Genomic DNA, 26,471 nt, shown 5'->3' on the forward strand with positions numbered 1-26,471 from the left:
TGTAGTGATTGTATTTTCTACTAATACACGTGAAATACCTATAAGGTTTGCCACGTACAGAACCTATTACCTTTCTTATCTTCACATTCAAGAGCCATAGAAACCCATTTAACCACTTTTCCACTCTCCAGTTAGTACAGTAGTTCTTGTGAGAGCAGATGAAAATGCACATCCATTTGATACCGTGGAATATCTTAACATCCTTCAGAAAATAAATGGGAATGGTTTTTCTTGCTTAAGATGACCCAGATTCTTTTTTTTTTTTTTAAAGATTTTATTTATTTATTTGACAGAGAGAGAGAGAGCACAAGTAGGCAGAGTGGCAGGCAGAGGGAGAGGGAGAAGCAGGCTCTCTGCCAAGCAGGGAGCCGGACGTGGGGCTCGATCCCAGGACCCCAGGATCATGACCTGAGCCGAAGGCAGCCGCTTAACCGACTGAGCCACCCAGGCGCCCCATGACCCAGATTCTTTAAAGGATTAGGAGATATTTCTAATCTCTAGATCACATTAGCTTTTTTCCTTTTACTCCAAAACGCCTCCAGGATAATGCTGTGATTTAAATGCTATCATTTCGATTTTTACTTACATGTTTTAGTCTGGAATCTCAGAAGTAGCAAAAAGAGGTGTTTTGCCCATTTATTACATGCTATTTCCAGCCTGTGTTTTTCTTTAGGAAAAAATTTCTTAGCGAGTATGATTTGATTAAGTCAATAAGTTTAGATAAAACCATCTGACCTAGATAATTGTGACTGCACATGGGTTTTTTTCTTCTTTTTTTTTCCCCCCTCTTTTCACCATCCACAAAGAAGCCTCAAAAAAGTTACTGTGGAAAGCATGCTGTTTGCTAATCGGTAAATGTTACAGATCAGATTCAATGGTGAAAGCATTAATGCATAAATTGATTTCGATAGAATTTTTCAGAGCCTTCTAAACAAAAAAAGAAAGGGACCTAAATTAAACTGGATAATTTTCTTTCAGTCCTGGCCATTGCTGTCCAGATTACACTGCTTAAAGTTATAGTGAATTTCACATCAAGGGTCATAATTTGAGACAATGCGAGCTAATGTATTTAACCTAATTTATGAACTAGCCTGAAACACTGATGAAGAATCTTGAAGCTTCAATACCAAAAAGTCGCCACTGATAAATTTCGATATACAGTTCATTCTGCTATAGTGTGACATAGCCTTCCTAAAAACACTTGCACTCTGCAAAATCTAAAACCACCAAGTAATAAGACAGTGAAATTTGAGCTCAGCGCTCAAAAACTTCATCAGTGATGCACACACACAAAATGGTAGGGACCTATTTAAAAAAAATAGCCCAGTTGTATCCATGTTAAGTGGTTATGAAATATGTAAAATTATCATAAATGCGCCACTTTATCTTGAAAAACACCCGAAGTTTGCTTGTGGAATTGTGTGCACATTACGTCTGCTTGTACATGTGAATGCATGCCGCTCTGTGTGCAAGAGAAAAAAAGAGTGGAAAAAAGACAGAGATGAAAATTTTGAAAAAGAACAAAGAATAGGGGGGAAAATGAATCAGTTGAGAGGCGAGGGGAAAATTAAGCAGAGTGGAGGACACCCCCCTAGCCCCCCACCCCCCGCCCAGGATGGCCTTTGGAATCAAGGCAACTTGCCAGTTACTGAAGGTGGAAGGTGAGGTACTCGAAATCAGGGAGTAGCAGCGGCAGACGTGGACAGGTGTGGACCGTGGTGCTCTTCGGGCGTGTAGCTGTGTGGGTTTTGTGTATTCCCATGGCGATGCGTTTCCTACATTCACTTAGAGTTCCTAGGATAAAATTGTGCATCAACACATGTAAATTTCACATTATGCTTACAGTGAGCTCCAATACATCAATGGTATCGGAAGAAATTTGTGTTTTTGAGGCAAGCATATAGGAGATCTGTACGATACTATATCCATCAGTTTGATTTATTCCATCAACATCTGTAGAGAGCAAAGAGGGACAGGAAAGCTACAGGAAAGATCATGGTAACACCCGAAGTATTTGGGGGCAGGATATCGAGGGGCAAGAGGGGCTATAGGTAGAAACCAGAAACGTATCATACCCTGTAGGCAGTGCTGTCTGAATTCACGTGTGGCGAGTTTTTGCAATCAAACTCTCGGTGGTGATGGTGACTGTTTTCCAGGGCGTGTCGGACATGTGACTAACATCGCTAACCACAGAGGCTGTGCTTAAGCTCTTAAGCTCTTTGAGTGTTGGCTTTGATGGCTTTTTACAGGCTGCCTTTAAAAAAAAAAAACCATATCCTTTGCAGGTATTCCTTTCAAACCTGGCTCTCCCTGAGACCTGTTCTTGAGAAGCATTGCCATAGTCCTGCTCACTGTGGCGTATTCTGGTGTGTCCTGTTTTAACCCCTTCTAAGTACCGTCCATGGTTCACTGAGTGCGGTGTGGGTTTGTTATTGGAGCACACAGGCATTGTTCTAGATACGTGCTTGCGTTTGTAGTCTTGACAGTGAAATATGGCATTTCCAGAGGTACAACAGCAGCATTCCCTACCTCTGTTTTATGAGCGTGACCTGGGGCAACAGATTACCCTTTAGCTCCTCTCAGGAGTGCCGCCTGATGTTTTCTGGGCCAGACACAAGCCATGTATTCAGGCATTTGGGGTTAAGATAGCCTCTCTGCTCATTAGACCGTAATTATAGATGTGATTGATGGATCTGTCTTTAAGCGAGATAATTCTGTTTGAATAGAAGTCACGTGGCATCAGGAAATTAGCAGTGGGTTTGTAGTTCAGAAGAGTTGACGGTTAGTTTTGGTTCTCCTTAATTAGCTTTATAATCTTCGGGCCTGAGTACTCTGAACTTTGACTAAAGCTTTGTTGTTGTTGTTGTTGTCTTAATCTCTAAAATTACTACAATAATACTTCCCAAGGTTAGCAGTAAAATACCTAAAACACCAAACATACGATGGACTACATATTAGGTGCTAGATAATTTATAATTATAATTACAGCTGTTATTATAATTATGTGTTCTATTCCTCTTTCTGGTTCTTGATAAATAATTAAAAATCACAATCATCTCAAAATAGATGTGCCTATGAACATTTCAAATGTAAGACTTAGAGGTCTTTGTTTATTTCCAAGGTTAGAGGTTTCGGTAGGTTTTTCTGCTGCTTTAGGTGGAGAGCTGTGACTCATTCAGTAAATGAGTCAGTAAATCTGCTTTTCTGCAGTTCTGTTTCCCCATCTCCTCGAGCAGAGCCACGAGTCTTTGAATTTGATGCAAGAGAGTGAAGGGAAGAAATTTCTAATCCTCGTCAGAATGAAGCGGCTCAGGTGTCTGCTCTGCGAAAACCTCCTCTTTGTATGATCTGACCAGTAGGCTTGAGAGTGTGTCTGGAATTATTTCCTGCTTAGCTACGTCTGTTCATTCATTCCACAGGTACTCACTGAGACCCTACTTTGTGAATGGCTCTGCGCTAAATGCTTGGGGGGCACGGGGATGAAATAAGTTGGGCTCCGAACTAATGGATTTAATTGGTAGATGACTTGAGAAACTTTAATGCGTGGTGGGTTTTAGTACTACGAGAGAAAGCACCCTCAAATCTCCATGCCAATCATCTCTCTTAGACTGACATGATTACATTTCTAGTGCTAAAACTTTGGGGTGACAGAAATCACTGCAGAAGTACAAAAGTTATAAAAATTCCTTTTTTTAAGATTTTATTTATTTATTTGATAGAGACACAGCGAGAGAGGGAACACAAGCAGGGGGGAGTGGGAGAGGGAGAAGCAGGCTTCCCACCGAGCAGGGAGCCCGATGCGGGGCTCGATCCCAGGACCCTGAGATCATGACCTGAGCTGAAGGCAGACACTTAACGACTGAGCCACCCAGGTGCCCCCAAAATTTCTTTTTTGTCATTTTTTCATGTCCCCCACATAACAGGTGCATAAAGAAATAGCCTCAGTGGAGGAGACCATAAAAGCTGTCCTTCTGTTCGGCTTTGTCTCCATTCATATTAGCTTGTCGAATAAAGGTGACTGCATTGTTCTAGGCTTAAAATAGAAAATGCCTCCCTACAAATGAAAGAGTCTCCTGGCATTTCATACCACTACTCCTATTTCTGATAAATGAATTATTGATGTCTGAGTTAGAGCTTCCCTTCCCTAGGTTGCTTCTTGTTAAATGTTCCCTCCATTTAAAAGTCATAGCAACATATTTAGTGGGAGGTGAGAGCACACATTATATCTTGAATGGGCGATATGTGGGCCCAGAATCTAATTCCTTTTGAAAATGAACCAATCCATAAGTTAAAGACTCATTTTTCAAAAGGAATTCATTTTTTTCATTTTTCTTTCTGATCTCTATTTTCAGGAAGATTTAAGCAGGGTAGATGGAAGCACATTTTTTTTCTGATTCTTTAGTCTCCTGGCACATGTCATTTCTGGTTTTAAGAATGTATGTCGCCATGTTGTAGAAACCAAAGTGCACGTGGCCTTCTCTTTCTCATCCCTGCAGATGGGGACTGTTTTCAGTAGATAGTGTTCCAAAACAAAGCCAATGATTGTAACAAATGTTTTCTAACTATAGAGAAAATATTTTAACTCCATTCTAGAGGAAAAAAAAAACTTTAGATCAATGACCTTATCTTGAGATCCATAACCTTAACAGGTAGAAACCTTATTTATTTAAATTTTTTACTCAAGTATAATTAACACACAGTATTATATTAGTTTCAAGTGTACACTGTAACGATTCAACAATTCTATACATTTTTCAGTGCTCATCAATAGGAGTGTACTCTTAATTCCATGTATCTATTTCACCTATCCCCTTACCCACCTCCCCTTTGGCAACCACCAGTTTGTTCTCAGTATTTAAGAGTCTGGCTTTTTGTTTGTTTCTTTTTTTCTTTGTTCTTTTGTTTCTTAAATTCCACATGAGTGAAATCATAAGGTATTTTTCTTCCTCTGACTTATTTCACTCAGCGTAATACCATCCAGGTCCATCTAAGTTGTTGCAAATAGTAAGATTTCATTCTTTTTTATGGCTGGATAATATTCCTCTGTGTGTGTGTGTGTGTGTGTGTGTGTGTGTGTGTGAACCTGGGGAAGGGAAGCTCTAACTCAGACATCAATAATTCATTTATCAGAAATAGGAGTAGTGGTATGAAATGCCAGGAGACTCTTTCATTTGTAGGGAAGCATTTTCTATTTTAAGCCTAGAACAATGCAGTCACCATCCAGGTCCATCTAAGTTGTTGCAAATAGTAAGATTTCATTCTTTTTTATGGCTGGATAATATTCCTCTGTGTGTGTGTGTGTGTGTGCATGTATCACATCTTGTCATCCATGCATCAGTGGACTCTTGGGCTGCTTCTGTATCTTGGCTATTGTGGATAATGCTTCAATAGACATAGAAGTGCATGTATCTTTTCGAATTAGTGTTTTCATTTTCTTTGGGTAAATAGTAGTGCAATTACTGGATCATACGGTAATTTGATTTTTAATTTTTTTGAGGAACCTCCATACTGTTTTCCACAGTGGCTGCACCAGTTTGCATTCCCACCAACAGTGCACAAGGGTTCCTGTTTCTCCACATCCTCACCAACACTTGGTATTTCTTGTCTTTTTGATTTTAGCCATTCTGACAGGTATAAAGTAATATTTCATTGTGGCTTTAATTTGTGTTTCCCCAATGATTTGTGATAGTGAGCATGTTTTCATGTGTCTTTGGCCATATGTATGTCTTCTCAAAGCAATCTACAGATTTAATGCCATCCCTATCAAAATACCAACATTTTTCACAGAACTAAAACCAAATAATCCTAAAATTTGTATGGAACTACAAAAAACAAAAAACCCAAAATAGCCAAAGCAATCTTGAAAAAGAACAAAGCTGGAGGTATCACAATCCCAGATTTCAAGATATACTACAAAGCTGCAGTAATCAAAACCACATGGTACTGGCACAAAAAGGGACACATAGACCAATGGAACAGAACAGAGAGCCCAGAAATAAACCCACGCTTTTATGGCCAATTAACCAATGACATAGGAGGCAAGAATATACAGTGGGAAGAAGACAGTCTCTTCAACAAATGGTAGTGGGGGAATTGGACAACCACATGCAAAAGAATGAAACACAAAAATAAACTCAAAATGGACCCACATATGGGACCTGGAACCATAAAATTCCTAGACAAAAACATAAACAGTAATTTCTTTGACATCGGCCGTAATGACATTTTTCTAGGTATGTCTCCCAAGGCCAGGGAAACAAAGGCAAAATTGAACTATTGGGACTATCCCAAAATAAAAAAATTTTGCATAGCAAAGGAAACCATCAACAAAACAAAAGGGCAACCTATTTAATGGGAGAAGATATTTGCAAATGATGTATCCAATAAAGAGTAGATATCAAAAAAATATAAAGAACTTATACAACTCAACACCAAAAAGACAACTAATGGAATTAAAAAAAAAAACAGGCAGAGAACCTGAATAAACATTTTTCCATGGGAGCCTTATTTCTTTATACCCAGGATTTAGCCAAACACTTCAGATAAAATTATCCTATAGCTAAATAGGTCAGAAAAAAATCTGCCGAAGACAAGAAGGGCCAGTATCAGTGGCCGATTTATTTTTCCAAGTATTTCCAACATTTTTCCTCTAGTCCTTTTACAAAATAGCATTATGATAGACTACACAGTAGTTACTTAATCAGTGGTTATCAAATGAATTCACATGGCAATGACTACATGCTAGAGGCTTAATGTATCTAGAGAAGGTAGTTGTGAAAAATACCTGACCCTTTTCATATGCAGGTATACATTCTATGTCAGGAAAGAACGTACAACAAATATTTTAGAAAATCAGCTTCTGTCATATGGGGTCATAATACAATACTTTGAGATAAGTAACATTTTTGACCCATCTTATAGATTCTGGAAAGTGGCTGGGGTCTGGGGCCTCACACAAAGTTGGAATACAACAGGAAAAGGCCTCTCTCAGCCCAGAAGCCAGCCAGCCCTCCCCAGCCCTTGGTCATAGCCCTGCCTTCCTCAGCATGTTAGTCCTCCTCTTTAGTAGCTCACCCAAGATGCACACACCCCCATCCATCCCTCCACTCCAGCTGTCTGTTGGTTTGTCCCTTCTCCCACCGGCATCCTTGTAAAATCTCCTAAATGGTTTCCCTGTCTCCAGGCTCACCCCATCCCGCTGCCCGAGTGATATATAAATAAAAATTTAAATATATATATAAATACATAAAAAAATAAAAATATATAAAAATATATAAATTTAAAAAACCCTTTAATGTCTTGACATTTTGTTGAAAGTACAAGACGCTCTGTTGCCCACTCCTCCCTCATTATTAAGCCTGCTCTGCCCCGCATGTCCCCTGCTCTCCCCCTTTATTTATCAGCCCTGCGGGACTTGTGAAGTTCCCTTAATGTGCTGCAACTCTACAACCTTCCCCCCATCTGCACCTGTGTGGTCCCACCTCCTCCTTCAACTCCTGCCACTTCCCCTGTGATGCCTTCTCTCACCTCCATCATCTGAGCTGGATACCCTCCGGTGAGTTATCAAAGCACCTATGAATTTCCTGCTTTTATAAAACCCTTCCTGTTCTACACAGGGTCGCATTTACCAAGGTAGAGAGTAGAGAGGCAAGAGGCAAGAAGAGATACTGAGAAGATTTCCAGTTTAGTTTGGGGTATAAAATGTCTGTTTGGTCTTACAGTAATTAGAAGACTATCAACCTTGATTGCTCATATAGATGAATTTGTGAAATGTATCCTAAAATAGTAACTATTCAAAAGGTACGATATATATATACTGGATTTTTGTGCTGAATATCTTTTTTTTTTTTTTTTTTTGACCCTCCTCCCTGCTATGTATCCCAGAAACCTGACCTCTAAGGACTGTATTAATAGACTCCCTTGTCCTCTGGCTTCCCACTGGGTTTGGCCAATGGAAGTCTCAAGCAGGAGATTATTGGGATACCGAGGAGTGAAGAGGAGTATTTATTCTCTGCCCCCTCCTTATTGGACCACTGGGGACTAGCTGGATACCTGAAGATCATAATTACTGTCAGGTGGCCCTAAGGCTGACTTCTTGAGGGCTATCCTTTATGGGCATCAATAACCACTCATTCCCCATGGTTCCTTAGATGTAGGGGTTTTCCAGTGTTTCTGATTTAGAACACCACACTATTCCCTATTGGTTTCCCCAAATCCTGCCTGCATCTTTATGTTAAGTCCCTTGAGTAAATTTTTCTCATGTTACCCAGTATAAAAAAGTCCAGTGTTTCCTGATCGGCCCTGATTGATAGGTATGTTAGTTTTTTAGCCTGGTATCTTTGGTAGACTAAAAGAAAAAATGTCCAGACTCTTCCAAGAAAGAAAATCACTAGATTCATAGGAGTTGTGTTAATGGCTTTGTATTTTTTAATGAGACCTGACAAATACAAAAAATAGTTATCTAATACAGAATTCCTATACACCTGTCGCTTGAAGTATAAAGTATTAATTTTTATAAAACTGCATTAATTATTCTAGGGATTAGAATCATGATAATGCAATCTTCAGACCCCTTTGTTCTTTGTTGATTTTGGTGTGTTCTCTTCCAGGATTTGGGGACATGGTCTCTTGGGGTTCTCAGTAACAGTTTCCATAAAGGGCTGATAGATGCTATAGGTTAAAATGAGGTTTGGGTATAATTTATGCAAACCGAGTGCACTATTGACATGAATAATTGATAGGTGCTTCAATTTAAATTTCTTATTTCAAAAACAAACTCGCAAATTCCTGAGGCCTCTAAAGCAGATGGAAATGGCAGTAAGGGAAAGATAAGTATCCTTTTTAAATAATGGATTAAGCATTTGAGCAGAGTTTCCAGACAGGTATATTTATTTATCTTTCTCTTTTCCTCTAACCTCTGCCTTGGATCTTTCTATTTTCTCTTGTTTCTTTATGCCCTGAAATACATAAAATTTAGAGCATGAAGACCTTGAGAGGTCAATGTGAGCAGTGCATTATGTGTATTATTCAGAGCTATAGAGAAGACATGCGAGACCTTTCAAGTGCATTCAGCCAATGGACACTCATGTTAGATGTTGAAAAAGAAGGCAAACTCAGGAGAAAAAGAGCCATGTTTTGCTTATCTCACTCCCTGTATAGATACTAGAAGAATAGGCTGAAAATATAATCAAACTACAGACTGGCTAATTGTTCATTTTAATATTAACAAGATATTATTTAGATATTGGTTGTCTTCCTATTCAGATCAAACGCTGTCTAAGTTAAGGGACTACAGTTAGAATTTCTTTTTTATTACTAGCTGAAAAGGACGTCATAATTTTTATGTTTGAGCAATTCGGTTAATTACAGTAGAAGCCTGTTGTTCCAATTGACTTAAGTATGTGTGTTTAATATCAGCAGTAGGTGTGCATTTCAGTTACAATCCTCAATAAAAGGTGGAAAGGCAGAAAATAGGTCTTTTCGGTCAGAATATATTTGATTAGTTCTCATAACATAGGTCACCAAAGAAGGCAAGGTGATAGAGTAAAAGAAGAAAAAAAAAAAGGTCCTGCTTTTGGATGAGACCTGTGTACCAGTTCCAGCCTTGTCGTTCACTGTTACCTGTGGACTTGGAGAAGCATCTTATCAGAGCCTCCCTTGTCACGTTAGTATCTCAATGTCCCTGGCTGACTTAACCAAAAAAACCTACAAGTCTGTGCGGTTCCTACTTGACTATATTTGAATGTAGTGTAAGCAATGCTAATAAAATTAACACATCTGGATGCTTTCTCAATTACTGCTCACAGCAACCCACATTCAGAGCAAAAGTCGAGAGAGGTGGAGTAAAATGCTTAATGTCACCAGGTGACAGAATTTGAGCTCATTTATTCCTGCAGCATCTATTTACCTGCGTAGCTAAATTAATCTGTGGTCAAGTAGATGAGAAATTAATTACTGTGTTGAGCCCATGCTTTAGTAACTTTACTACCTTGGGAAAACCGTAATCACCGGAATGCTGCACTACTGTGTTCAGTAAATATTCAGTAGCTTGGTTCTACCAAGTGCTGGTAGTCTGAGCTGTTTCTCCACAGAGAGGGGATTGGGCCACAAAGGTCACCAACACCTTGTGTACATGTGACTTTGAACAAGTAACAGAGATCTTTTATTACAGAAAATGATTGTATAGGTCTGACTTCACAGTGGTATTTGTTCTATGGAAATAAATGAATCTAGGGGCTATTTATTCAGAGCTTGCTATAGGAAGAGACTCAGCTACCAACACTTGAGGAGACCCAAGGGTAGACATATGACTGGGAAAGCTTTATCATTAAAAAAAAGAAGAAGAAGAAAAAAAAAAAAGAAGGTTTCAGGTGTTCTGATCAGTGGTTCACATGGGGACGACACAGCTAGGGTCTCAAACAATTCTAGTTCTCAACAATTCTAGTTCTCAAACACTTCTGGTTCTCAATTCTAATGTGTATTAATAACTGTAAAAGAAAATTGAATGAGAACCAAGTGGTTATAGTGTAAATAAGTGTTTTGGGAAATTATATAAAATTGTCAAAGGAATGGACGTTATTAAGGTGGTAATAATTAAAAAATAAGGTAAAGTCTTAGTCTAATTCACAGAGGGCAGGAGTTAATTTTCACATCTATGTGGAGATACGGACTCTTTGAGGTTGGAATCACATAACTAACAGACATTTTCCTGATATTTTTATATTTAAATGATGGCCCCAGAGAATGCTCTGGAAATGTGGGCTGTGCAAGATTCTCTGTAGGAGGGAAAGACTGAGCCCAAGGACATCAGAAGCCTTTTCCTACCCTAAGAAGGGTGTGGGGTCTCGAGGATGTGTCCTGCTTTGGGGAGTTGTGGTGAATCATTTTGCACCTAAAAAAGCTTGAAGAAATTGAGAAGAACACTTGACTACTGGAGATTTTCCAGCAAATTCCCCTGAATCCCCACTTTCTCTGCAGCATGTTCTCATCACAAGCTGCCATCTCATGAATTTTAAAAAAGACTGACCTTTGTTAGGAGAGTTTACCTCTTCCTATTTTTAGATATCCCCACACCATCTGCATATAATTTACATATGCTAGTAAATGCATTTGAATTTGCATGAATTGCAGATAAAATACCTTGTGGTGACACCCTGGGCTGAGATTAGCTGACTGCTAAAGATTTTGTATGACCTTTTTGCTGTTGGTTAGTTTTGCTCCTTCCGAGGTTCATCCTCACAGGGTCACACCCCCCCCTCACAGGGTCACACCCCCCCCACCCCCATCCCCATTACCAAATAGAGACTCATTTTACCCCCCCACCAACCCTACAGCCCCACCTGTATCAGGTTGTTACAGATCCCTTTCTTTTTTCACCATCCTGATACCTTGGGCTTCCCACAGGCACCAGCATGATGCTGTTGCCATGCAGAGTAGGTGCACATCTGCCTCCAGCAATGGCCCCAGTCTTGGCACCAATTTACATAGTTCGCACTAGAGGTGATTTGAATAGAACATAAGTTGTTCAGCACTCTTAATTGCAACCCTTGTTGTTAATTTTATTGAACATCAAACTCTTTCATAAAAATTATTTTTCTTCGTAACAGAACAACAAGTCCCTTTAATGCTTTTCAAAGGAGCGGCAATATGTGCAGCGAAAACACTTGATTGTGTTTTTCTCTTTCTTGTCCATCCATCTCATGCCTCATGTAGGGAGTATGGGGGATGGGGCAGTGGAGCATGTGAGAAGGAACTGGGGTTTGCATTGAGAAGATCAAAGAATTAGAGGCCTTGACTTTGTTGAAATTGAATTCAAGTGGAGACAAATGGGGTCCTCAAGTGAGGGGCGATCTCAGGAGCAGCTCACCTAACAACCGTGCATTCGCCTGATGACCCATACTTGGGGCGGTAGAGGCCCCTGTTGTGACTGAAGCATTTCCCACTACAGAAATGCCACAGCAACTGTGGCTGAACTCTTCTGTGGGTTGAATTTATATCAAATTGTTTGGCCCCCTTTGGGGAGTAATATTAGAGGCATCATCATGATGGAACCGTGTTCCACACAGCATGATAGTATGGAGCAAGAGCCCTTTCACTGGTGTATTTATAGGAGTGTTCATTCAAATTTGTTGAAATCTTTGTAGCCCAAATGCAGTATGAGAAGGTATTCAGGTAAGCCGTTGCAAATTATGTGGATGTTCATTCTTCCATGTTTTATGATCATGCATACTATTTTACATCAATTGATTCCATTTATCATCATCCAACTTTCTCATTGTGTTTCTATGAGCTTCTGCTGGAATCCCCATTGGAAAACTTATTTCAGTTATAGGGGATACTAACTCATGTTTAATCCATCCTGGTTGGAAAAAAATATATATAACTCTGTTGTTTTATCTTTGTCTTTGATTAGGGAGATACTTCTTCTTATGCTAAGAAAGTAAACTTTATGAAGGATTATACTCCTATATTAAATTCACCCATTTTTCTTATAAGGTTCATGGGTTTCTGAAATCTATATGAATATAACACACTTAGATTTCTAAGATGTATACTTGGAGTAAAACAGGAAAATGTATATGGGGAGGGAGGTCCAAGTAACTGCTTGCTAGATAAGTTGTTTAATAAAATTGAATAATCCTTCTCTACACTGAGAGGGTGTTTTGAGCCATAGCCTATAGACCCGTGCCTGTGCAGAGACATGGACAAACACTACATACATATGGTTCATCCTGGAAAAGTTGTGCTTCCTATAATAATTTTAAAATTATTATAAAACAAGCTGCTTATTTGGCTTCCTGTGAGCAGTTCTATAGCTTTGAGAAGTTTGGTCCATGATTTGGGTGGGGATGCAGAGAACAACTTCGTCTCCCCAGAAACCCTTGACTGGTTTTGCCTTGGGCTAGAAATTCAGCACAGTCTAAATCGAGTTCAGTGGGGTCACTATATGTTTTCCATGACAGAATGAGAAAAAGAGAGGTTCTCTGGTTCCCTTGAATCGCATTAATCCTTCCAAGTCATCTCAGACCTCATCCTCTCAAATACAGAGGAGCCGCCTACTAAAAATGATTACTTATCTAGGACTTTACAGTTTACAAAGCATGCCTACACATATTCTCACTTGACTTATAAAATTTCCATGTCAGGGGTAGTAGGTAATTCTTTTGGTGCCCCAGTATCTGAATTCTTTATGTGTGAAGAATTCTCTGTCTCAGTAGAGAGCAAAGACTATTTTCTAGTATGGCAGCTGAAAATGGTGGATGCTATTCACTTGCCCAACCTCCCTTGCTCTAGTAGGGCCCAGGCCAAGGGATCTAGATTCTAAATCAGTAGCAGTTGTGCAGGCTAGTGACCTAAAGGCCAAGCAAGCTCTCAGTCACTTGCCTGGGTTCTCCTCCCTGTCCCTCTCTCTCTCTCAGCAGAACAGCTGTGTTTTTCTTCACCCTTAGCCTCCATCTTGGTTATTTTGTGCTCCTAACAATTCTGAGCTTCCCAATATCCTTTTAATAAACTACTTTTCTGCTTCACTTGGCCAGTTACAGCAAAGAAGCTGTAATTAAATCTCATTATTGTTGCCCCCTCTTTCCAGAGAAAGAAAGTAAAATTCAAGGCAGATTCACAGAACTTACGAAAGTGAGTCTGGCTTCCAAACTCATGTTCTCTGTATCACATAATATACTCTAATTTGGAACACGGTACTAGATATTCTTTTTTGAATATAATATTCATAAACAACAGACACTTCTTAATTCATGTAAATGTAGTTAGTTGATGGGAATTTAGTGCTTATTTTGTGGCATATAGTTTCATTCAGAAAAGACTTTTTGAATACCTATTCAGAGAATGACAGTTTGCTTTTGGTTCTTTCTTAATAAAACTAGTGATAGAGTTATGGTATGTAGACAATGAACATTGATCCATCACTTAACTGATAAGGTACAACAGGTAAACCAGTAGGCAGGATGTAAACTGGAGACCATTGGTTTTCCAAAAGTATTTCATGGAACCCTAGAGTGTGTTGATAGATCTCTCAGATTGCCCAAGTGTCACTCAGCTGACTATATGAAATGAATAGAGCCCTCTGTTCTTCAACTAAGTCACACCCGTTTTTAAAATCTACACTAAAATCTATTTTGGATGGTTGGATTTCTCCTAAGATTATTTGAAGTAAAAACTTGTATTTATACAAAACGAACCATGGTAAGCCAGTGCTAGGGGCCAGAGGAATGGGTTTGGAGGGGTTGTCACTGGAAGTAGGCACAAATTGTAGGGAAGGCTTCGAGAGGTGGTAGCATTTGACCTTTGCCTTGGAAAAGGACTGATAGAAGGCAGTAATCATTACTGAGAGAATGTCTGTAATGGCTGAAAGAGTCTCTGAATTAGTGAGCTCCTTGCAAGCTTTGGGATAAAAGTCATCTTCTTTGGCCATTTTGGGTTTTTTTTTTCTTTTTTGTTAAAAGGAAAATCCACAAATTTCTTACTTTCCCCAGAGCCTCTCTTTTATTTAAAACTCAAATCTGAACAATGTTTTTCCTCTACCTTCAAAACCTTTATGACTAGTTCATGAGGTGTGTGCAAAAAAATTATAATAGATCCATTGTCTCTTAGCCTCACCACCTAACACTGCATTACGCTCTAGTTTTAACTAATCTTTTTACAGCTCTCTAGGAATAGCATGCTGCATATGTCCTGGAGCCTGGTGAATAGTAAGCATTCCATAAGTGGTTATGTTGTTATTATTCTACGATGCTTATCGGTTGTTAAATGGAAGATGTAATCTTGATGCGCGTTGTGGTTATTACTAATGTAACCCAGTTGGAAGCTGAGGATCCCTACATCCCTGCCCTGTGGCAGGATCACTGCCCCCTTTTCACTTGAGAAAACAGGGAAGCAGAAAAGAACAAGAAATGTAAAATACCAGATTTTATGGATGAAGAATCTAAAACCAGCGTCAGATATAAAGCTTTAAATGAAATTGAACATGTTCTTATTCTTAAAATCCAAATTATTGTGCAAAATTGCCATGCCATTTTGGGTTTGTTTCTATTTTTTATTTTTTTTTAAGATTTTATTTATTTGTGTTTCTATTTGTTTTAAATAACTATCAATAACTAATTGTTTCAGTAACAGGAAAAACAAAAAACAAACAAACAAAAAACTTAATACCAACTACTTGGTGCAAGTATTTTCTGTGGCTAAAATTAAGAAGCTTCTGTTTAGACTTGAGAAACAGAGTGCAGTTTGCATGGAAATAAAATATTGAAGATTATCTGGGGCTGTGTTCATTAACACCAACTGATTCTTATTCTTAGCCAACAAAAAGGAAATTATAAATTAATTAAACTTGGATTTAGGTTTTAATTTTCTTTCAGGTGTTGTGTGCAGGCCGCTCTTGAAATAAGGAGGAAAATCAACTGGTAGAATCTTTAAAAATTTTTTCACTAAGTAATTTTAGGATGAGAAGGTGAAAATGGACCATGCACATTAATTACTGATCAGTAAAACTTTCAAGATAATTCCTTGAGAGATTTGAAATTTAGTGAAAATCAATCTCTTTCTCTGTCTCCTTTCCGACATACACATGCACACACCCCTACTTTTCTTATTATAATTGTATTCTTATTAGCTGTAACATTGATCTTAAAAATTAAGGTCAGACCTCTTAAATATTTAGCATAAGTAGGAAAGAAATCAGAAATAATTGAACCACTTAAGGAACAACTTCAGATCTAGAAGTTAGCTGAAAACTTAGAAATAATAATAATCATGAATGAGTTGTGCATACTCGGAAAAATAGCAATGGTTGAGGTCAGGCATTTCTACATATATTTATCTTCTACTAATATGAGGAGATTAGAATTAATGAGATTAGAAATAGACGTGGTGATATTTTTAATTGGGGTTACAAGCTAGAAATAGGGAAGTGTGTCTGGACAGGAGGATTATGAACATCAAAGTCTGATACAGGTAAATAAGCTAAATGATTGTAGGGATAACTTGGGGCAAGTCTTTTGGCCACTGGGAGACCTAATTGTCTTCTGCATATAATATGGAGACAAAATGAGCTACTTGGAGTTTGCTGTGAGAATTGGAGATAATGCATTCTGATTGTTCGGGATACCACGGGCCCTACTAACCTACATACTAACTGATGGTATTAGAGCTAATGTAGAGGTTTGGTCACCAAGAACGCCTCGTGACAGAGCTGCAGGTCAAATGAATCATCGACACTTTTCGTTCTGTTATTTGTCCGGGGGAAATTATTTCCACCCAATTTAGAACATGTATATTGTACATGTGCAAACTGTGAGAGTAGAATCTGGATTTTTTTTCTGGCAGAGGAGGACATGGGTCTGAAATTCTCCTGGAAAGATTACATGGACCTAAGAGTTACGGAGATCATCTCTGCTCTGATACCGTTGGCCGTCTTAGTGGTCTTTTCAGTCAGATTTTTCATTGCAGAGTTCCAAAAAAAAATAGAATACTCCTCCTAAAGCTCTTCAAGAAAATGGACTATAGTACACTCATTCTCTGTAAATCTCCATATCCTGCCTCATGTGTTTGGTAAAAGGATAGAAGAGGAACAAGATCATAAATTTTGAAAGGAGTTACTAAATTTAGTGGATTACTCCCAGCTTTTCTTAATAAACACCCTTAAAAACTCAGTTAATTTCATATTTTATTATATTATTCATTTATTGGATTTATAGCAATTCATCCTCCAAAGAGTGACCCCAAAATACGTACAGATACAGTAATGGCTGTGACATGGGACGAGTCGCAACAATAAGCCAGTGGTGAATTGCTTACCCACACAGACCTCTGTGTGTTCCTGAGCTTCAACTCTGCACTTCGTCCTGATGCAGGAGAAAAGTTTTAAAAGAGTGATTATTTCAACATTCGTGTTCAAAAATTTGATCTACCTTGTTTTCACCAGTTGGTGACTAGTTTCCATGGAAATAGAAATGGAATAAGCACTCCTCATTTTAGATTCTCAGCTGCCCTATGCCAACTGAGAGCTGTAAATGCCATTTGGTTAACAGCAAGGATCCAGAATTCTTCCATTTTAAAGCGGCAGAGGGAGAGGAAAAGAAAATGATTGCCAAGTCATTTTGCTTTTCTTCCTAGGAAAAGGAAACAGTTTGGTGATTGAGATACTGACTGACCGTTATCAGACACATACAATGTCTAGTAGTGCGTCTTGCGGCTAATCCGTTTAAATCTCTTTTGCCCCCTTCACAAAGTTCCTTACCTCATTGTGATTTCACTGGCCTGCGGTTGCCTTCCTGGTTGTCCACCTGCTGTTCAGCGATGCGCACTGAACAGGAAAGTGGTCAAAATGTTGGAAAGAGACAGTTCGGTGTTCTCAGTGATCTGTGACCCGGGGGGGGGGGGGGGAATAATCTGTTGGTAGAGGGAGTGTGTGGGGCACACTTTACAAAATCCTCACTCGTGAGAGAATGTCAGTTAATTTTGCCATCAGGACTCTCCATTTCTCAGCAGTTGTCTCCTATAACTACCACATTTTCTGGAACTTTTCCGCGAGGAAGATAGTGAAGGATATTATAACAAAGGCTTTCCCATAAAATGTTTGCATATCAATACAGTTGTTTTCTTTTGTCTTGTTTTTTGGAGTCTGAAAAGTTGAATCAATGTGAATGCTACGATAAAATTTTAATAACGCTAACCCATGGTATTTTCTTTTATATTTTAAGATGTTTAGATACTAGATCGAGAAGGAATGTGACTCTAGCTCTTAAACATCACCCCGCGTGGTTCTATGAGCATACTTCTCTCGGGACATAAGAAGGAGTTTCTCTATGTCCCAAAGTCTAAATTTAATAAAGGAAGCCAGACATAATGGCTTCCAGCCATTATGCTGCCCCTGCGTCTCTGAGTGTGGTCTCACACCTAGCCAAAGCAAGTAATGTGTCAACTAAGGAAATAGGATCCTTATCCTAGGCTTGCGAAACTGCATGAGTACTGCAGGGGAAATTGTCCAGATGCTGGGCATGCAGTTCAGGGCCTGACATTTTCTATTATCACGTTGTATTCATGGGAGGATATCACCGTGATAATTGTTTTGTTATCATAAACAGCTTGTGTGTTCCAGTGTCTTGAGAAAGAAGCATTTAGGGTACAGAAAGGAACCTGCTTAGAATATACATTGAAGTTCAAGATTGCAAGCCAGACCAGATATGACAGGGACTCTGTAACCTCTGTGGATGCTTCTGCGCTCTCAAGAGAGGGGAGCCAGTTCCTTAGTCTCTTACTTAATCCACAGCTTTACTGCACTGGAGAAGCAGTGCGGGGAGGGACTCATTACAGAGATAAATGGGGGCTGGGGGGAGAAAACATTCAAAATGAATCCACTCAAACTGAGGCCAGAGTCTTGGAATGAGCGATGAAAATGGTATTTTATTTTAAACAATAAAACCCAAATGATGAAAATACGTGTAGTTTATTATCCAACAGCACATGTAGCCATAGCCATTCTTATATCAAACAAAAATGAATCATGTTTCAAGTTGTAGTTTTTCTGTAATATTACAAAATTTGAATTTTAGTAGAGTCATAAACAGACTCAGTTTATAAAAATTTTTATCAGTTTTCGAAGGGCCATTTGGAATCATTTTATTGACAAATCATTCTCATTTAGAGCCCCTGTCATGTTGCCAGCCTTGTTCCATTTTTACTAAATCTCGCTCTTCTGGATTATTCTTCAACACAGCTTTCAGTGTGATTAAAGCTGTTCTGAAATTCACCGGTTGCATGAAATCCTGTGTCTTTTGAAAGTTCATTAGGCAATTGATTTGCTTGATTTGCCTTGTATTGTTTGTTTGCATTTTATGTTTACACAGAGATAGAAAATTCTGGCACTGGAAGAAGATAGGGCTGCTTGAGTCGGCCGTAATTTCATTAGTGATGGGATCAGTCGTATCTTTTTACTTGTTTAGTTAGGAAACCTAATAATTATGATACCCTTTAAAAAAAAAAAAAAAGAACTCATGGGCAGCGATCCAAATAGCTTCAAAGAAGCGACTTCTGAGCCTTTCTCTCAGGAAAGGTCTCAAGTTGTCATTATTTTGTTCGGCCCTGCTAAGTATATGCATGCCGGAGGATGTATGCACGTCCTTCCGGAAACATCGTGCGTTCACTGTTGGGGAAACACTAGGACTTGGTGTCGGGAGATTTGGGTTCACGTTCTTTGACAGTAAGCTGGCTGTATTACCTTGGTGAAGTCCCTTAACCCATAAGAATTTCTGTTTCCTTACCTCTAATATGCGGACAAAGGTACATGTAATGTGTGCAAGATTATTGGAGAGAGCAAATGACGTATGTGAACCTAGGCAAGTGAAACTACCTAGCAAATAATAAATAAGTGATCCTTATCACCTTTATCGATTTGCTGTTTGTTTTCCGAGAGAGAGCATGTGTGTGCCTGTGAGCAGGGGAGGGGGGGCAGAGCTAGAGGGAAGGAGGGAGAGAGAGAGAGAGAGACACTCTTAAGCAGGCTCCTTGGAGCCTGGCGCGGGGCTCGATCTCAGGACCCTGAGATCATGACCTGAGCTGAAATCAAGAGTCAGACGCTTAACCAGCTGAGCCACCCAGGCGCACCTGATTTGATGTTTCAGTTGCACATTGTATTAAGCATTCTTTCAAATGCAAGTTATTACATTAGCGGATATGAACTGTACGTTATATTTGTTGAGGTGATTGATTTCCGTAAAGCGGCATTCAGTATGAATATCAAATCAAAGGAAGGGGAGTTAGAAAAGGTAGAAGCGTATGTTTCTTGGTTCCCAAAAAGTCGTAAGTAGCTATGACTGCATTTACCCTTCATGCTTAGAAACCACAGTAAACTTCTGCCCACAGAAACCACTGTAAACTTCTGGTAAGCTTCTAACTGCAGGTCAGATCTGCCTGGTGACTCTGAGAATGTTTATTTTTTTTAAGGATTAAAAAGAGGGGAGGGGGATTATGTGACGGAGACTGTATTTGGCCCATAAAGCCTGGAATATTTGCTATATTTGGCCCATTACAGATGTTTGCCAAGCCCTGTTCACCCACTCCTGCAAACACCGTCATAATAAAAACCCACTCTGTGTCACGCCCAAGTAAAATATGTATATGCTAAAATGTTAAATTGATAATTAGGGATATGATAAATCTATGCTTTGGAGGGAGGCATTCCTTCATTGTTGGTTTTGTACTACCATAATTTTGAGAGCCTTCCAGTGTGTAAGGAAATGACTCGGGTGAGCTCCGCAAGGAAATCCAGGAGTGGCTATCGGTAAATGGAAGTGGTAGCAGTTGCTTGGTGTAGCTGAGATGAAATGAGGTCAGCTCAGTGAATATAAGGTGTGTGAGCTACTTATCTCTACTTCAGGACCCGTTTCTCAGAGTGCCAAGGGACCCTGGGACCACGTGCCACCAAACGTCTCAGACCCTGAGTGTGTTGCAAGAAGGAACATCAAGGGAGCCCCCTTGGATCCTCACTCCAGAGCCACAGTTTACCTGTATTTCAGACAAATAGGATTATGTAATAGTCACTTCTTTTAGATCCTTCATCCCAGCAAAGTAAGACTCACTTCAGAAGTGTTCTGACAGTTTGTTTATGACCTGGAAGCAGTCTCAAGCCAAGTGAAGTCAAACACTTACAATATCACCTTTTATTATCAGTCAGGAACAGATTTTGAGCAAAACAGCAAATATTTTTAGCCTGTTTTACAGCGTATAGTTATTGAATGATATCTTTACCTGAATAGTTTAGCAAAAACAAATAGAAGCAGGACCGTTAAGTTGATTATTGCTAAATGAACAGAGACTTGTGGATTATTGCCTCTTCTTCAGGATTTCCAGGCCAATGGAACTCATTGAAACTACATTATATTATGTCTGTTTTTCTCACTATTGAATCCTTAGTGACTAATTCATTCCTCAGCATGTGGTAGGTACTCAATAAATATTTGCTGAACGAATGATTCAGAAAAGTTCATTAATTATGGGCCAATACGTGGGAATGGTCTCATTATGTCTAGTTAACTAGGTCATTATAAGAATATTAATAAAAATGGGGCGCCTGGGTGGCTCAGTTGGTTAAGCGACTGCCTTCGGCTCAGGTCATGATCCTGGAGTCCCTGGATCGAGTCCCTCGGCAGGGAGCCTGCTTCTCCCTCTGACCCTCCCCTCTCTCATGTGCTCTCTCTCATTCTCTTTCAAATAAATAAATAAAATCTTAAAAAAAAAAAAAAAGAATATTAATAAAAATGGAGGTTTATCTATATATAGGAGTATGTAAAGGTGAAATATTGTCTAGGGAGAGCACATTCTAGCATTTGGGTCTCTTGTTTTTGCTACTTTAGAATTGTAGGAATGTGGTGGTTTTCAGTATACATTTGGAGAAGAGAAATATGTATCGAAAGAAATAGACCACAAGAAAATCAAAATTATAATTTGATAGAGGCCATTACTTCTTTCATTATCTTTATAGATCTTTCTCCAGTCTCTCAGCATACACACTCAGTATATACTTCATATTTCATGCTTTAGTGAGTTCTAATTATAAAATTTCCTTTTAATTATGCTGCAAAATTATAGGAAAATCAGTTCAGGTGTAAGGAGGAGAAAGTTGTTTAGATTGCATACCAAGCATTTTCGCAAACACCAACTTCAAGTCAGAACCCTTGGAGCAGAAATTCCTATAACACTTTGCATGTAAACCTTGATTCGCATGGACCTCAGTACTTGGTTAATTACTTGCATAAATCTTATAACACCCCTGTCAGTGGTCGTAGGTTCAATTGGTGGTCAGTTGAACTCGTAGAACTATTAGTGGTAATTAGGAGGATAAGAATATAATGTACCATAGACCAATGTCAGCTATGTTTCTTTAGCAAGGGTGTTCACCAGTCCCCGGACTATTTCCTGTTCCTCTTCTTTCCCCTCAGAGCCCAAATGACCCCTCAGTTGTACAAGAAAGAGCCATGTGAGTGCGTAGAAAAGTCATTTTGCCTTCAAAGCCCCATGCTGTTAGGAACAATACTATTCCTATAAATAGCCTATGGCACACACGGAAGGCCACACTCAATTTCTAGTGTCTCCTCTCAGAAGCCCAAAGCCAAGACTTCTCATCATGTATCCAGCATCCTGGCCACAGACCTCCCAGTGCTTGGTAATTCACCAACCAGGGCTCATTTTTACCATAAGCAGTGATCCTTGGTAGCTGATATCCCACTTTTACCAGATATCAAGGGGAACAGCTAGAAAGTTAAACCAAAGTAACTTTCCCATAGAAAAGGAAAAGAGGTTTTGTTCATCCTTTACTCAGAATCTTATCTACCAAGATTGTGAGCACCACAGCCTCAGATTATTCAACTTTGTATATCCCTTGCTTAGAAAATGCTTGGGACATAGGATGTGAATTATCTGGACTTGACAAAGGAAGGAAGGAGGGAGGAAGGAACTAATATTGTTAACTAAAATCTTGGGAGGTACTTTGATAATTTTCAAGAAAATAACATTCCTGACAGAGTTTATTCTTTACATAAAAAGAAAGTGTTATAGTTCTGTTTTCCAGAATTGTAGGTAGTACTTAGCCCAGTAAAGCAGACAGATATCCAGTGGAAAAGATGGGCATCATGTTGTACCCTCCAGTTCTGAGCAAGAGTTGGAGCCTCCAGATCCACATTTATGAATTTATAAGAGAAAACACTTGACTCCTAGCTCACTGAGAACAGACCTAAAATGAATCCGCAGGAATGACTAATTTCTGTCTATTTATAGTCAAGGGGTAAGGGAGAAAGTTTTGCAGTCTCCCATTTGTGGTGGCAAATAAGATCAGGCTGTTCCCAAAGTTCTAACTACATAGAGTGGCAACTAGTAGATCGGAGTTTCAGACAGTAAACAGAACCCTCTAGTAGAAGTTAGAGAGCTTGAAGATGAGAGTTGTGGGCTCTTAATAGACCCAGTGGGGAAGCGATAGCAGCGTGGAATCACTGGGGAGTATAGATAAGCATGGGCCATCTGAATTCATAGAAATAATTTCATGTATGACAGGAAAAACTAATCATTAAAAAAGAACTGAAAAGCATGCTAGGTAAATCTATAGAGAACCAGCGAGCCAAGAAAAAGGGCCTCATTCCCTCATCATGATTAGTAGATTTCATCAACAAGGATGTCTCATACTGTATTGCTTTGATGATGATGTTGATCTTTAAGATAAGGGTAAGAAGAGAGGCTAATAAGGAGGTGGCTGAGATCTTGGTCAGAACTGTATACATACACACATATGTGCTTGCCATGGGCTTTCGTGTACTTCAGTCCATGCAACATTATATTTGAGAAAGCAGCAGAAGTGAGGGAACAGACTAGGTTTTCTGTTAAATCAAGCTATTTTTTCTTTGATTTATAGGCTTACATAGTTAACAGTGAATTCAGTTAGTAATGAATAAGCTGTTTTCCTAGGCTGGGGCATATAGAAGGAAGAGGGGAAAAGTAAAGACATCAAAGGTCTAGGCTGGAGAGGGTAAAGAAGAGGGAAAATGGCAGAGGTAAGAGAACACTTTTAAAGCAGTATAGTGACAAGAACAATAAATAAAAAATATCTAAACTGGTAAGGAAGACATAAAACTTTCACTATCTGCAGATGACATGATACTATATATAGAAAATTCTGGAGACTCTGCCAGTAAATACCAGAACTGATAAATGAATTCAGTAAAGTCTCAGAACACAAAAGTAGCATAGAGAAATCTCTTTGATTTCTATGCACTAATAACAAAGGGGTAGAAAAAGAAATTAATCCAATTTATAATTGGACCAAAAAGAATAAAATACCTAAGAATAAACTTGTGGTAAAAGACCTGTACTCTGAAAACTATAAAAAACTGATGAAAGAAATTGAAGATGACACAAACCAATGGAAAGATATACCATACTCGTAGACTGGAAGAACCTATGTCGTTAAGATGTTCATACAACCCAAAGCAATTTGCAGATCAAAACAATCCCTATCAGAATACCAACATTTTTTAGGAACAAATAGTCCTAAAACTTACATGGGACCACAAAAGTCACTAAGTAGCCAAAGCAATCTTAAGAAAGAACAATGAAGCTGGAAATACCACAGTCCCAAATTTCAAGATCGACTACAAAGCTGTAGTAATCAAAAGAGTATGGTACTGGCACAAAAATAGACGCAGATCAATGGAACAGAATAGAGAGCCCAGAAATAATAAACCAATGCTTATATGGTCAATTAATCTATAACAAAAGAGGGAAGAATATAAGATGGGGAGAAAACAGTCTTTTCAACAAATGGTGCTGGAAAAACTGGACCATTTTATTACACCATGAACATGAATAAACTCAAAATGGATTAAAGACCTAAATGTGAGTCCTCAAACCATAAACTTCCTAGAAGAAAACGTAGTAATTTCTTTGATATTGGCCTTAGCAACATTTTTCTAGATATGTCTCCTAAGGCAAGAGAAACAAAAGCAAAAATAAAGTGTTGGGACCACACCAAGACCAAAAGCTTTTGCACAGCAAAGGAAACCATCAACAAAATGAAAAGGCAATTTACTAAATGGGAGAAGATATTTGCAAATGATATATCTGATAAGGGCTTAATATCAAAAATATATAAAGAACTTAACACCAATAAATAATCTGAAAAAAAATGGGCAGAGGACATGAATAGACATTTTTCTAAAGAAGACATACAAATGGCTGACATATGAAAAGATATTCAACATCACTCATCACCAGGGAAGTGCAAATCAAAACCACAATGTGATATCCCCTTACAGCTGTCAGAATGGCTAAAATCAAAAAGACAAGGAATAGCAAGTGTTGGCGAGGATGTGGAGAAGAAGGAACCCTCGTGCACTGTTGGTGGGAATGCAGATTTTTGCAGCCACTATGGAAGACAGTGTGGAGGTTCCTTAAAAAATTAAGAATGAAATTATCGTATGATCCAGTGATTTCACTACTATTTACCCAAAGAAAATAAAACATTAATTTGAAAAGATACATACACCACTGTGTTTATTGCAGGATTATTTACAATAGCCAAGATATGGAAGCAACCCAAGTGTCCATCGATAGATGGATGGATAAAGAAGATGTGGTGTATATATACTATGGAATTCTACTCAGCCATAAAAAGGAAAGAATTCTTACTCTTTGCAACAATATGGTTGGACCTAGAGGGTATTATGCTAAGTGAAGTAAGTCAGAGAAAGACAAATACCATATGATTTCACTCATATATAGAATTTAAGAAACAAAAGAACAAAGGGAAAAAGAGACAAAAAACAGACTTAAATCCAGAGAACGAACTGGTGGTTGCCGGAAGGGAAGGGGGGAGGGGGAAATGAGTGAAATAGATAAAAAGGATTAAGAGTGCACTTACCTTGATGAGCACTGAAAAATGTATAGAATTGTTAAATCATTATTTTGTACACCTGAAACTAATATAACATTGTGTTAATTATACTTCAATTTAAAAAAATAAAATAATTTTAAAATAAATTTATAAAAAATCTAAAAATTTTTAAAAAGGCAGTATACTAACCACTAGAATTTTATTTTATTGTCAATATTTTGTGTTCTGACTAAAATATCCATCTTGAATTACAGCCAGTATTACAAATAACTCTAGATTCTTCAGACCTACGATCATTTTTAACTTTAAAAAGATTATAAATTCACTGGAGGTTGCAAAAATAGTACAGGTCCCCCATACCCTTCATCTAGATTCCCCCATGATAACAACTTATGCAATTATAGTAAAATATCAAAACCAGGAAATTGGCATCAATGCACTCTGCAGACCTAATTCAGATTTCACCAGTTTTTATGTGTGCTTTGTGCATGTGTTTGTGTGTGTCAGACTCACGTTTAAATCTCTAAAAGAAATATTCTGTTTTTTAAAATGCTTTGCTGGTCATTTACATGTGATATATCTGATGCTAACTCTTAGTAGTGGCCTATTGCTAGTTAATACTATAAAAATATATTTTTCATTTTCTTGCCTACAACATGTCTGTTCAACTTTGGAACAATTGATGAATGCTTTTATTAATTTCTTTAAATATTGTGTATCTGTTCTTGAAGACCAAGAGGAAGATTCACAATGGCTGTTGCTAAGTATAAGAGCTGTGATAGTTTAAAGTTCATGCCGAAGATTCTTTCAATATTAGGCGATCAGAGTGTCTCTGAATATCTTATTTTATATAGCTATTTGTTATTGTCTTAGTTGAGGCTGCTATAATGGAGTCCCAAAGAGGGGGTGGCTTAAACAATAAATACTTATTTTTCACAGTTCTGGAGGCTGGAAAGTCCAAGATTCAGTTCCCAGGGAGGGTTCTCTTCCTGGCTTGCAGAAAGCTGCCGTCTTAATGTATCCACACATGACGGAAAGAAAGGAAGCATGTTCTCTGCTGTTTCTAATCCCATCATGAGGC

The 26,471-nt window shown here is 38.5% G+C and overlaps 1 protein-coding gene across 4 annotated transcripts in view; it reads left to right on the forward strand.

Moving 5' to 3' along the window:
- The window catches only part of PCSK5 (proprotein convertase subtilisin/kexin type 5), a 456,302-nt gene that overhangs the window by 126,684 nt on the left and 303,147 nt on the right, over positions 1–26,471 (forward strand). The gene's annotated exons all lie outside the window — the stretch shown is intronic.

Source organism: Halichoerus grypus, chromosome 14 (genome assembly GCF_964656455.1).
Source record: "Halichoerus grypus chromosome 14, mHalGry1.hap1.1, whole genome shotgun sequence".
NCBI lineage: Eukaryota > Metazoa > Chordata > Mammalia > Carnivora > Phocidae > Halichoerus > Halichoerus grypus.